Source organism: Maylandia zebra, linkage group LG7 (genome assembly GCF_041146795.1).
Source record: "Maylandia zebra isolate NMK-2024a linkage group LG7, Mzebra_GT3a, whole genome shotgun sequence".
Taxonomy (NCBI): Eukaryota; Metazoa; Chordata; class Actinopteri; order Cichliformes; family Cichlidae; genus Maylandia; species Maylandia zebra.
In genome coordinates, this window is record NC_135173.1 from 65,090,832 (window position 1) to 65,105,346 (window position 14,515).

Below are 14,515 nucleotides of genomic sequence, written 5' to 3' on the forward strand. Positions count from 1 at the left end.
CACAAAGCAGATTCACCCCTTTTCTCGGGAAAATTGTTTTATGTTGCTTTTGTATTGTTTAACCATATTAATGCATATGATATTTATAGTATTAATATGGTTTACTTCTTTTTTTTACGACCCTGATTTTTTTGGTGCCCTACCGGCCATTTGGTGCCCTACGCAGTGTGCGTTATGTGCGTTTGCGGAGCTACGGCACTGTATTTACCTATTCGGAACCATGCTGATCGGAGCTGGCTTGGCCCTTGCTTATCGGAGAATAAAAGTGGAACCGGCTGTTCAAACCCCCACAAAGCTGCCCGCTGAGATTGAATTGACGGGACGAGGTGCGGTTTTTCAGACAGGGCTCACAGACGGGAGCATGGTTGAGAGCTTGGAGGCGATTGCAGCTGCAGTAGTTACTCAAAACAACATCTCTGAGCGGATATTGGGATACATCAGGGAAGAATCCGCTCAAATCAACACCTATGGGCGGAAGCTGGAATACATCACGGATCAGTTGGCTGCAGTCATGAGGTCTCGGAATCTGCTCTGTGAGCAAAAGAGCGACTAGACCACGGAACTGAAGGTAAATAACATCATGGAGGAACTAGCAGCTATCCAACTAAAAAACAGCTCGAAATTCTCATGAGTTGTTGGAAAAGAAAATCGCCATCATAATGCGGCTACCCCTCCGGCGCCAGCTGTGGGCTCAAGGCTGGAGCCGAACAAACAACTCCCTGATAACGACTGTGTTTAGACTGTTCCTTCCCATTCCATGCAAGGCCACCTGTGTTGGCTGGGGACTGTTTACTTAGCCTGGCAGGGCGAAGAACGCTGTCTCAGCTGAACTATGGACACGCATACACATACACTCACACTGATAAGCACACACTCATCCCCCCTCCCTTTCCAACGCCTTCAATGCTTGTTTCCTGCGAGGGAACACGGCGGGTCTGTGTGCCGTGCTGGAATGGTAGCGCTGTGCAGGGCGGCTGCTGTGTTCGCTCGGATTACTCCTCACCCCCCACCCAACCCTGTGGCTTGTCATGTCTTCACAATGTTGTGCTGTGGACATTTATGTGCTTTTTCGTGCAGAGGAGTTTTTTTGTTTCCTGTTCTCATGCTGTCCTACTATGGAAGCATAGCATGAGTAGGGGTCTCTTTTTTTCCTCTTGTACTTTCCCCATTGTAGTGTACATTTCAATGTTTTTTTTTCTCTAATGCTACCAATCTCTTTCAATTGCACTCTGACGACTTTATTTTTCTCAGTGTATGTGACGACAGGGATAGATAGATAGCTACAAATTGTGTCTGTGAAAGACTGTATAGACAATTTGTAAGCAACTATAGTTTTGTTTCAACTGGAGGTTAAATCCATACCCTCTAAGCCTCGAAGAGCACACAAGATGGTTTAAGGACTTGTTTTTTTATACGGTGGTGCAACTGGCGAGGTTTGTCGCATCTGTTTAGCCAGGTTGATGATCCAATCAAGAGGGACAGACTCAACACTGCGTATGAGGATATTAGAAAACGCCTTGTTTTTGACGATCTGGCGACTTGTCCAAAGACTGGTTTGCCTGCTACCCTGTGCAAACCTGAAATCATGCTCCCAACCTACTACAACTACAAATCAAGAGACAGAGTTTATGTAAAAAAAGAGAAGTAAATAGTGCACCATCTCCTTCAAGTTTAATTCAATTCAACTCAATTTTATTTATATAGCACCAAATCACAACAAGAGTCACCTCAGAGAGCTTTATATTTCAGGGTAAAGACCCTACAAGATTAGTTAAATGTATGATATGTCTTACTTTAATATCTGATCTCGGTCTACCCAAATGGGAAAGCACACAAACTGAGTTGTAAAAGATAAAATTAAATGTGGAAATAGAAATATTAAATATCTACTGGCCTAAACTGCTTCAGTTCCTGAAAAATTAAGACTGGAGTGTCAATTCAAACTAAAAAGTGTGCTAGTTCACATGGGTTTCATCACAGGTTTTGACATTATGAACATAGTTTATCATTTCTGCCTTCTGCTTCTCATTTTAGGCTCTTTTTTTAAACCACACATATCTCTGCTATTGAAATGGCATGTAGGTAACTTTGTAGACCCTTCAGTTCAAAACACCATTTAAGGACTTGAGGGGCTGCTTTCCATGTAGTGTTACCAGCATATTTTACAAAACTATCTTCACAAATAGGAGACTGAATCTGAAAAACCATCTGGACTGGGCTTTAGTAGGGAGCTACAAATTGTGTCTGTGAAAGACTGTATAGACAATTTGTAAGCAACTATAGTTTTGTTTCAAGAATTTATTTTAACTATTATTAATCACACTGGTAAATTTTGTTGGAGTACTCTATATGAAAGCATGGGCTTCTGTGCAAAGGACACATATATTGCCATGTTCTCTTTTATATTAAAAGCTGGTTCCTCTACTGTAAGCTTCTATTGGTGGAAATATGTCATTAATATATAATCTGTGATGTAATATAATATTCGATTGTGTGTTCTTTAATACTTTGTAAAAAGTAAATATGTCCTAGCCATTAGAAGTGCCTATCTCATGATGGCTGCTTCCAAGAGGATCATATGGTAAATTTATATAGCGCTTTACTTAGTCCCTAAAGACCCCAAAGCGCTTTACACATTCAGTCATCCACCCATTCACACACTGGTGATGGCAAGCTACATTGTAGCCACAGGGGCGCACTGACAGAGGCGAGACTGCCGGACACTGGGCCCTCTGACCACCACCAGTAGGTAACTGGTGAAGTGTCTTGCCCAAGGACACAATGACCGAGACTGTCGGAGCCGGGGCTCGAACTGGCAACCTTCCGATTACAAGACGAACTGCCAACTCTTGAGCCACGATCGCCTATATACACCATGTGACAAAGCTCAAATAATCTAAAATTGCATCCTTAAACACAACAATGAGTTCACTGTACTCAAACGGTCTATACATACACACATATAATTTGAGCCAGGTTATTTTAATTGGAGCTCTGTGACTTCTTATCCTCTACTATAAAGCTGTCTAGTTTAACTTATTAAGTCCCACACCCACGGTACCAGGGGAAAAAAGGGAATTAGATCACGTTTAATAGGTTATAACACTGGGTCAGAAATATAATATATAAGTCCCGACATTTGTGGCATCCACAGAACCCTCAGACTGTCAGCTAAAAGCTCATGTAACCCATTTCTACAACACCCCCCCCCAAAAAAAACTACACACACACACACAACACACAACAACAAGCCATGATTAAATGCACAAAAGTCAGCTAAACAAACAACTGGCTAAAGAAAGGCTAGTTATCTTCCAGAGCTATCTCCGAAACCAAACACCAAGTTTCACCATGCTCTGACTAAAATTCACTGAAAGAGCCACAAAAGAAGACCACAAAAAACACATAGTGGTGCAAATACAGTAATTGGTTTACCGTGTAGATTTCCTCCATTATTTTCCCTGGTTACCGGTAGTCTGATCATTATCAGCAGTTACCATGCACTAGCAGCATCAAAGCCATTTCCATCAACAACTTGCATTTTAGACACACCTACAGACAGGTGATTGGACAGAGGCCACATGCATTAAATTTGGACCCACGTGGGTTTTGGCCTTGCAACTTCTTACTGGTTGAAGTGACGTGAACGTGACATCATTGCTGTGATCCTATTTGCTCAAACGATTAAAAAGAGGTGTCAATCGGGCAAATTGGCCAAAAGAAACCAAAGTTACAGCCCCTCAGGGTTTAAAGGGCCAGAGACCAATTAAGCTCCATGAACACGGCAGAAAAGGGCCGTTCCCATGTAAAGGTGTGGTTAACTTTTCAGAAATATATATATATATACAGTGGGGCAAAAAAGTATTTAGTCAGCCACCGATTGTGCAAGTTCCCCCACTTAAAATGATGACAGAGGTCAGTAATTTCCACCAGAGGTACACTTCAACAATGAAAGACAGAATGTGAAAAAAAAATCCATGAATCCACATGGTAGGATTTGTAAAGAATTTATTCGTAAATCAGGGTGGAAAATAAGTATTTGGTCACCTCAAACAAGGAAAATCTCTGGCTCTCACAGACCTGTAACGTCTTCTGTAAGAAGCTTTTCTGTCCCCCACTCGTTACCTGTATGAATGGCACCTGTGTGAACTCATCATCTGTATAAAAGACACCTGTCCACAGCCTCAAACAGTCAGACTCCAAACTCCGCCATGGCCAAGACCAAAGAGCTTTCGAAGGACACCAGGAAAAGTATTGTAGACCTGCACCAGACTGGGAAGAGTGAATCTACAATAGGCAAGCAGCTTGGTGTGAAAAAATCAACTGTGGGAGCAATCATCAGAAAATGGAAGACATACAAGACCACTGATAATCTCCCTCGATCTGGGGCTCCACGCAAGATCTCATCCCGTGGGGTCAAAATGAGCATGAGAACGGTGAGCAAAGATCCCAGAACCACACGGGGGGACCTGGTGAATGACCTGCAGAGAGCTGGGACCAAAGTAACAAAGGTCACCATCAGTAACACACTACAACGGCAGGGAATCAAATCCCACAGTGCCAGACGTGTTCCGCTGCTGAAGCCAGTGCATGTCCAGGCCCGTCTGAAGTTTGCCAGAGAGCACATGGATGATACAGCAGAGGATTGGGAGAATGTCATGTGGTCAGATGAAACCAAAGTAGAACTTTTTGGTATAAACTCAACTCGTCGTGTTTGGAGGAAGAAGAATACTGAGTTGCATCCCAAGAACACCATACCTACTGTGAAGCATGGGGGTGGAAACATCATGCTATGGGGCTGTTTTTCTGCCAAGGGGACAGGACGACTGATCCGTGTTAAGGACAGAATGAATGGGGCCATGTATCGTGAGATTTTGAGCCAAAACCTCCTTCCATCAGTGAGAACTTTGAAGATGAAACGAGGCTGGGTCTTCCAACATGACAATGATCCAAAACACACCGCCCGGGCAACAAAGGAGTGGCTCCGTAAGAAGCATTTGAAAGTCCTGGAGTGGCCTAGCCAGTCTCCAGACCTCAACCCCATAGAAAATCTGTGGCGGGAGTTGAAAGTCCGTGTTGCTCGGCGACAGCCCCAAAACATCACTGCTCTCGAGAAGATCTGCATGGAGGAATGGGCCAAAATACCAGCTACTGTGTGTGCAAACCTGGTAAAGACCTATAGTAAACGTTTGACCTCTGTTATTGCCAACAAAGGTTATGTTACAAAGTATTGAGTTGTATTTTTGTTATTGACCAAATACTTATTTTCCACCCTGATTTACCAATAAATTCTTTACAAATCCTACCATGTGGATTCATGGATTTTTTTTCACATTCTGTCTCTCACAGTTGAAGTGTACCTCTGGTGCAAATTACTGACCTCTGTCATCATTTTAGGTGGGGGAACTTGCACAATCGGTGGCTGACTAAATACTTTTTTGCCCCACTGTATTAAAAAGCATTTTTAGGCCTGTTAATAAAATTAAATAATTTCTGCTCTTTAATACCTAAAAAATTCAACTGACATGGTGTCCAATGTGTGCCAGAATTTGACATTTTTGTACGTCTGGGTATTTATGTATTGACAGGGCTGTAATTATTCACCGTTTCACTTCAGAAATATCTTTGCACAGATGATGTTTATATGTTGGTTAATGAATTTCTGAAATGAAATTGAAACTGAAGCATATTTTTAAAAGGGTTATATGCTTAAAAAAATAAAAATAAATATATATATATAATTATACTTAGGCGCAGATAAAATATACTTACTTTTTCTGTGTTCCAGTCTCAGTAACTTTGACAAAGTAATATCTTTTGCAATATTTACGCCTCTGATGAAATTTCACAAGTGTTAGCTTTATTTTGATTGTATACACAGAATTTGTAATTGCATAGAAGTACTCCATTCATTTTGGGCATTTCATTTTTGAGCAGAAAGCTCAAAAAACACTTTGGGGCTCATGAGGTTACTATACAAATTAATAATGACTCCGACCCCTTCGCCAGAGACTTTATCAACATTGTTGGAATCTCCCAATTCTTTTAATCTTTGGGGCTGAAGGAAGGACAATACTCGGTGTATAAATGCTCAATCAACAATCATTTATTTCCATACAATTCAACACTTATGAGCATTAGAACCATCATGATGGGGAGACCTGCCTGCAGAGGGTCACAGCGAGTCTCAAAATGGTGACGGGTTACACAGCCTCTTATAGCTCCTAGCGGCCCCCACCTAGTCGTAAAAGCCTAAACATTCACATTCTTTCTCTCTTACGGCGCCTAAGTTATGACCTCGGCTCCTTGTTTTCTCTACTCTCTGTAAGGTGGGGGTCTGGAATGTGGTTTATCTCTTCTGCCCTAGACACCAAGTCTCCTGCTTACAACCTTCTTTTTATGATTCAACAATAAAGCATGTCAAGAAAACAGTGTAACACATTCACAGCAGATCAAGGATACAGAGTGATGCACATTTATCTAATGAACTACAAAAATGATTATGTTCTTTTAACCCAAAAGTATAATGAGGACTAAACTACATACACAGCACCCCATCTAAACTAAAGGATAATATATGTCCTACAGCTGTTATCATAATTCAACTACTTTGATTACACATATAAGGTAACATTATGGATTCTTTTCATTTTGCTCAGCATTTGTCTAGTCCTACACATAGCAAAGGTCACACACTGGACCTTGTTTTTACTTTGGTTTTAAATATTGATTTTATTTGCTCTGAGGACATTTTTATTTCTGATCACCATTTTAAGGATGGAGGAAAAATAAAAATGCAATCAACCATCAAATATTTTGCGAGCAACTTAAAATCTACAATAATACACTAAGGAATTCAAGAAATTCATACTTTGCCAAAATAATCAGTAATAACAAAAACAATCCCAAGGTCCTTTTTTCCACCATAGATCATTTATTTAACCCTGATTTTAACAGCTCCCAAAGAACCCCCACAGACTCACTCTGAGCAGTTTGCAGACCACTTCAAGGGAAAAATCAGCGCCATCAGATCTGATATTTTATCTTCTCACGATATGATTTTAAACACATCTGAGGGCTCGATTGTATCTGAGGAGACACTGGACAGCTTTGTCCTGGTTAATGCTGAGAACCTTAAGAAAGTTTTCTCCACAGTGAGACCCACCACATGTCTTTTAGATCCAATCCCCTCTTTACTTTTTAAAACACATTATGGATTTTTTGAGGCTGAGATTTTATACATGATGAATTGCTCTCTTCAGTTGGGTGTCTTCCCTGCTGCCTTTCAAACAGCGGTGGTGAGGCCCCTTCTGAAGAAGAGCAATTTGGATTGTAATGATTTTAATAACTACAGACCTGTATCCAACTTACCATTTTTAAGTAAAATTTTAGAAAAACTTGTTTTTAACTCAGATTAATGATTTTCTGAATGATAGACAGATCCTGGAGATATTCCAGTCTGGATTTAGGGTGAACCACAGCACAGAGACGGCTCTCCTAAAGGTTTTAAATGATCTTAGATGTAACTGGGACTCCCAAAAGCTCTCAGTCCTGGTGCTACTGGATCTAAGCGCAGCCTTTGATACAGTAGACCACGCTATTCTTTTAAACAGACTGAAACACATGGTGGGCCTCTCTGGTGCTGTACACAACTGGTTCACTTCCTATCTCTCAGACAGAACTTTTATGGTGAGTATGGATACATGCTCCTCTAAGATCCATAAAATGACATGTGGTGTGTCTCAAGGGTCGGTTTTAGGCCCTGTACTTTTTAATTTGTATATGCTCCCTCTTGGCGATGTCATCAGGAGGCATGGAGTGAACTTCCACAGTTACGCTGATGACACTCAGCTGTACATCTCCGTGTCTCCTGATCAGTGTTGGGACTAACGCGTTATTAAGTAACGCGTTACAGTAACTACGTTATTATTGTGGTAACGAGCACGGTAACTAGTTATTATGCCAAAATCAGGAACGCGTTACTCGTTACTGGGATTTAGATAGGGTCGTTACTCGTTACTTCGTGTGGTGGCTATCGCGGAGTTTCCACAGATTCAGTAACATTAGCAAGTGGTGGAGGCCAGCAGGTGGATGAGGGAAAAGGGACACAGAAGGAAAAGAGACCCGAGGCGGCCGCCGGTCCAAGTGTGAACTGAACTGAACTTCAGGTAAGAAGTTATGACCTGCAGTCTCTCTGGGTCAGATATAAACCAAGTTTAGGTGTAGTTTATTTTCGTTATTCTGACTTTTTCCGTACTGCGTGCTAGCTAGCATGACGGAGTTTCTATACAGCTGGGTGGGTGCTATGAAGTTAATGATGTTGAACTTAATTTTGTTCATAAGTTATTAGAGTTGCCAACCGTCCTGTCTGGTATTCAGAGAAAATATTGCGCGTTTCTTATTGAGGTGAAAAGGAACAGTTTGTCCCGTAATTCAGCTACAATGAAAAAGGCACAAAGCTGGAGTTATTCTGTGTCTTTGCTGCACAGCTGCCTCTTCTTCTTTCCTTCTCCCCCCTCCCTCTCCTGTTTCTGCTTCAATCATGAAACTGATCAATGATCAGCTGATCGGCTCTCTTGTTTATTTATCGCCCACTTTGCGCCGAAAGAGGAAACCAGCGGATGTCGCGCTAAACAACAGCAGCACGTTTAAGCTTGATCAGCTATTGTTAGAATTTATTTAATATTAATTTCTAGTATCAGCTGATGTTTGCTGGAGCCACAGCTGCAAAAAAGCTGCTGGTCATGATATGGTTTGGATATCTGGTGAGAGGGAAACATGAAGATGAAACCAGGAGATGTCCTTACTGGATCATCAGAGCTGTGATGGAGAAACAGGTTTACCTTTTAGGTGACATGAATGAGTTGAAGGGAAGTTATGAACTGTTTCTGAGAGACAAATAACCCCAGGATCCTTTTTTAGGTAGCTGACAGCTGGTAACTGTGCAGGTGCGGATCTAGCAAAGTGTTGCCAGGGGGGCAGGTAGGGCATTAACAGGGAAAGGGGGGCACAAAGAAATACTTTTCTTTCTTATTCTCATTTAAAATGTCTAGCTTTTAAAAAATAATTATCTGAATCTTACAACAAACGATTGATAGATTGATGCATATATACCATCAGAACAGTGTACATCACTGTCACAACAGCGTTTATTGTCATTCAGAGACTTTATGATTTTTCCTATAATGGTGGGCCGGTCTCTAGTTAAAAGGCCCAGGACTATTTTTTGTCCCAGTCCAGCTCTGTATGCAGCTCATCTGCAGTCTGGTGTTACCTACATCTTCCTATTCAGAAGGCAGAATTTCCGAGTTCTGAGTACAATCGAAAGCACCACGACTGCAGTTTTTGTGTTGGATGTAAAAGGCGCACATGACACTGTGACGTAGGCTAGAATCATGGCAGCAGTCAATGACGGTCCAGGCGTGGGATTTCTCTCGTGGAAATATGCACATTATCTTTTTCTTTCTTTTGGTAGGTGGCACAGTGCACTTGTGGCAAGTAAGCAAGCTAGAAGACTGGCAAAGTTATGGAAGCAACACATTAACAAGAGAATTCTGAGTAAAACCAAAGTTACTTTCCCTAGTAACTAGTTACTTTGAAAGTAACGAGTAACTTGAAGTAACTGAGTTACTTTTGAGAGAAGTAACTAGTAATGTAACTAAGTTACTATTTTAAAGTAACTTACCCAACACTGCTCCTGATGACACCAGACCAATGGATGCCCTTTTTAACTGTATTCTAGATATAAGATCTTGGATGGTAGAAAACTTTTTACAGCTTAACCAGGACAAAACTGAAGTTTTAATCATCGGTCCTGAGGCTCAGAGAGAGAAACTCTTGTCTAAATTACAGCCATTTTCACTATGTCCTTCACTACAAGTGAAAAACCTGGGTGTTATTTTTGACTCTGAGCTTGGTTTTATCCCACATATTAAACATGTAACCAAAATTGGATTTTATCATCTAAAAAATATAGCCAGAGTCCGCCCTATTCTCTCTCGGGCCAACACGGAGATGTTGATGCATGCTTTTATTACCAGTCACATTGATTACTGTAATGCCCTGCTCTCTGGTCTTCCTAAAAAGAATATTTCAACTTTACAACTTTTACAAAACTCTGCAGCTCGTGTGCTGACGAAGACCAGAGGGCGGGCCCACATTACACCGGTTTTAGAATCGCTGCATTGGCTCCCTGTGTGTTTCAGGATCGATTTTAAAGTTCTTTTAATGGTTTTTAAATGTCTTAATGGTCTTGGGCCTTCTTATCTCTCAGATCTGCTTCTACCATATGAACCCTCGCGGACCCTGAGGTCCTCTGGCACTGGCCTTTTGATTGTCCTTAAAGTCAGGACACATACTCACGGAGAGGCAGCGTTTCAGTGGTATGGTCCTCGTCTGTGGAACAGCCTGCCGGAGGAGCTCAGGGCCGCAGAGAACGTACATGTTTTTAAGAACAGGCTCAAGACCACCTTTTTAATTTAGCTTTTACTTAGCGTTTATTTATTTTTTATGCTTATTTATTCTATCCTGTTATTCTATTATTAATTTAGGATTTACCGAATATTTATTGATTTTATTCTTATTAATTTTTAATCTTCTTACTCTATTTATATTTATATTTATATTGTATCCCGTTCTTATTTATTTTATCGTTTTACCCTGTACATATCCTATTGTGTCATATCTCCAGTGTTTCCTTGGAGGGCGCCCTCTGCACCGGGGCTGTGATCGACCGTGGCTGCTGGGGCTCTGGGGGTCCTCTAAGCCTGGTTGGGGGGCTTCTTTGCCTCCCTCCTGCTGTGTGCCCAGCCTGGAGGCTCCCGGTGCAGACGGCTCCCTGTTATAGTGTTTCCTCACTTGGCTCATGTGTACCCAGCCCAATTTTACTCTTTAAGTGTGTGTGTGTGTGGGGGGGGGGGGGGGGGGGGGGATAACATCGTTTATGTTAATGAGAGTGTGGGGAGTGAGTTGGAGGGTGGGGTGGGCTGCTTTTAACCATGTAAAGCACTTTGTGCTACATTTTTTTTGTATGAAAAGTGCTTTATAAATAAAGATTGATATATATATATATATATGTGTATATATGCTATTTTAATTATTATTACTATGCAAATTTCTGTCTGTGTTGTGCTACTGGAAACGGAATTCCCCAGATTAACAAAGTTCTATCTATCTATCTATCTATCTATCTATCTATCTATCTATCTATCTATCTATCTATCTATCTATCTATCTATCTATCTATCTATCTATCTATCCATCCAACTTTGTGAATACCTCAGGGAGCAGAAACCAGAGTGTGCTATGTCTGGTTGGCTAACCAACCAAACATAGTGGTGGTGGACAAACAGAAGAAGACGGTCGTAGTGACTGATGCAGCAGTTCCTAATGACAGCAATATCAGGAAGAAGGAACACGAGAAGCTTAAAACAAACACAAAAAGACGTGTAACATAACTCTAATAAATGTGTTTTTAATCTTTTAAGGGATACAGTGAACTGTAAGACAGTGGACTGAAAGTGGTGCATTACTATTTGCTGACATGTCAATTCTTTATAAATCATTGGAATAAAACACATTGTATAATGGTCTGCCCCTGTCAACTCTAAACTTTTTCTTTTATTCATAAAATGGCTATAACGTCAGACAACAAAAATAAGTATTTGTAGTCACTTTGTGTAATTGTAAGTTACTCAATTTGTACAACATTCCTATGTTTTATGTAAATTAAGGTGTACATGGCGTAATCCTTGTTTTGAAACAGTAAACTTAAGGTATCTTCTAAGTAAAGGATGAGTAAATCTTTACTCAAAGAGGGATATTTTTAATGAGTAAATTACCATAATGAAGTGCAACTTTTAAAAGTATGAACTGAAACTGGGTTCAGCAGTTTTTAGTTCATAGCAGACTTGGTGATAATTTAACATCCTAAAGGGCCTTTCTCTCATCTAAGGGTAACAGTTTGGGTCTTCTTCCAGACTTTGGCAGAATAATTTTAACTACATATAATTGCTTGAACTGATTATTCTGTTTTGTGTGTGGGATTTAAAACACAAAATCTCAGCTACACTCTTGCATGTAGAGATCCAAGTGATTCAACTGCCAACCCTGTTATTACTAGACAACAGACTGTACAGCTTTGTAAATCAGGTGGTTTACAGGAATCCAAACATCCTTGATGATGGTCCAAAGTCCAAAGTCACTGACTGTAAAACAAATCTGAAAAGAGAACTAGTAGTTTGCTAAAGTGCCGGACAGGAGAGGCAAAAAAAAGAACCAGTTTCTTCCATTTTCTTTTATTGTAAAAATAAAATTAAAAAATTTATATTTTGCAGATGAACAACTCTTAGTGTAGGTAAAGTTATTTTAACTTGGATATAGATTTATGACCAACACCCAACCCTACACTATTATGTCACAGTCTCATGTTTCACTTGATAATGGAACCAATCAGCAGCTGCCATGTGAAAGCAAGTCCAAAACAGCTCACCCAATTAGAAGGGGGACCTGCAGACTCTTAAAGCACAGAACACATAAAAAATATGGCCAGGGCTGTTATAAGGGTCTTTAAGGTTTAATCATTACCGATGTCCAGTGTAAAGAACATTGTTTTCTGTTTCACTTGTAGGTGTCTTATGTAACAGCTGATTTTGAAGCAACCAATAGAAAAAGTATATTTCATTTCCTCCTTCATTCTAGTATAAATAAACTAAACCTGAATATTGGCTCTCATATAAGACTTTTGAGGATAAACGTCAAGTGAATTTCCAGTGTGGGTAAGAAATTAAAAATTAAAAAATATGACTCAAATTTTGTGTTCTTCAGGAAAAACTTAATTCATAATTTATAAGGCATTACTCCTACTCAGTATCTCTTTCATTTTATAAATGTCGATATAAATCTTTTGTCTTGTTTAATAAGCTTATAAATAACATGTTCACTGACAGCATTTTTATACTTTATAAATGATGGATTAATTAATTCTAAGTAAAGATTTACATCAAGCTGTTAATTGTTAATGGTATAAATTCATGAGGTCCAAGTAAATGATTATCAATGTAATCAGATTTACATTTATCCATACAGATATTATGAAATCAGCTTGCTGTTTGTGGTAATAGAGATTTCATGAATACGTATTTCATATTTTCATTTATGGTTGATCCAGGCAGTCACTTGTTGTTAATTAAGTATTTTGTGTGACCTTATCTAAAGTTATCTATATCCCTTGTATGGTGTTCGGGTCTGTGAGACCCATGCCATTTAGAGGCCGCTGCCCCTTTAGGCAGTATATACCATCAAAACCTACAAAATATGGTATAAAGATATTTACACTTGATTATAACTGATTTTAATTTTTTTTATAACTTTTTATTTAAAAAACAAGAAGCACATTAATTCATAAATGTGATCGAACGAAGGTAAAGGGAAAAATTAACCATGTTTGCTGTTCACATGGCTCGTAATTGGGATGAAGTAAACATCTGTTGAGTAATTTAACATAAAATTGTTTGATAGTGTTAATTGGAAAGCCAAAACTCTAGCGGGTCCACCAGACCCATGAACACTGGCTGAGTAACAAAAATACGAACACCAGACAAGGGATATTTAAAAGAAAAAAAATCTAAACGTGAATCTTTGTGTCAGCATTACCTTGAGACTCGTCAGCTGTCTTCACAACAGAAACGGGAAATGGACAAATAACAAAGTGATGCAGAAAATAGAAATAATATATCACCGAGTTCTTTTGATTCCTCATAGGCATCTGATGGAAGACAACATACTACTCAGTAGACCATTTCACACTTTATTTTCTTACACAGTACTTCTGGAAGGCCGCAGATCTCATAATGGTGACGGGCACTTAACAGTTTTATTACAGAACCTGTCCCACTCTAGTCTAAACAACGGTGTTACACAGGCATTTACATTGCATAGCATATTCATAGGTTATTGTCTATTAGCTGCAACACATCTTTCTCATCTCCGGTGAGGCTGCGACCTTGCCCTACTCCCTTTTAGTAGATTTCCACTAGCAGATGGTTCCCTGTTATCAACAAGCGTGGGTGAGTCTTTATAGAGCCTTTGGAGTCTTTAGGGCCATGTCCACTTAATACTACATGATATAACTTTATAACACTTATTAATAAAAGCCTAGCATTACTGAGGCACTTCAAATAACTTCATCCTAACGATATATATATATATTGGTGCCAGTGGCGTGTCCAGCGGGGTGGCCTGGAGGGCACAGGCCGCCACCCCCCCCCACCCCCAACTAGACTGCCACCCCAAAGCTAAAACACTAGAATTTATAATGGATTGGATTTATATAGCGCTTTTGAAGGCACCCAAAGCGCTTTACAATGCTACTATTCATTCACTCTCGCACTCACACACTGGTGGAAGCAACCTACGGTTGCCCTGAGGCAGACTGACAGAAGCGAATGAAACATCAAATTTACGATTATGGTTTAACAGTGAAGCTCAGATATCCGAGGGTAAGTGAATACAGCAC